The sequence below is a fragment of the Gavialis gangeticus genome, unplaced genomic scaffold (assembly GCF_001723915.1).
Source record: "Gavialis gangeticus isolate Ggan-Ray unplaced genomic scaffold, GavGan_comp1, whole genome shotgun sequence".
In the NCBI taxonomy this organism is placed as follows: domain Eukaryota; kingdom Metazoa; phylum Chordata; order Crocodylia; family Gavialidae; genus Gavialis; species Gavialis gangeticus.
The window spans coordinates 166612784-166613001 of NW_017729024.1; the positions used below are offsets into that span (position 1 = coordinate 166612784).

Consider the following 218-nt stretch of genomic DNA (forward strand, 5'->3'; position numbering starts at 1 on the left):
CAGAAAGATGAACGTGGGCCGACAACGTGAGGTCACGGTTGGCAGGGCTAACTGCACTTTGTCGTGCATCCACAGGTGTATCTCGAGTAGGGCCAACAAGATGATCCTCCCCCTCTATGCAACACTGGTCAGGCCACAGCTGGAGTACTGTATCCAGTTCTGTGCGCCCCGCTTCAGGAGGGATGTGGACAACATGGAGAGGGTCCAGAGGAGGCCAC

General features: G+C 56.9%; 1 protein-coding gene across 2 annotated transcripts in view; it reads left to right on the plus strand.

Annotated features, from left to right (window-relative positions):
* The window catches only part of FAM219A (family with sequence similarity 219 member A), a 171118-nt gene that overhangs the window by 11313 nt on the left and 159587 nt on the right, over positions 1–218 (plus strand). The gene's annotated exons all lie outside the window — the stretch shown is intronic.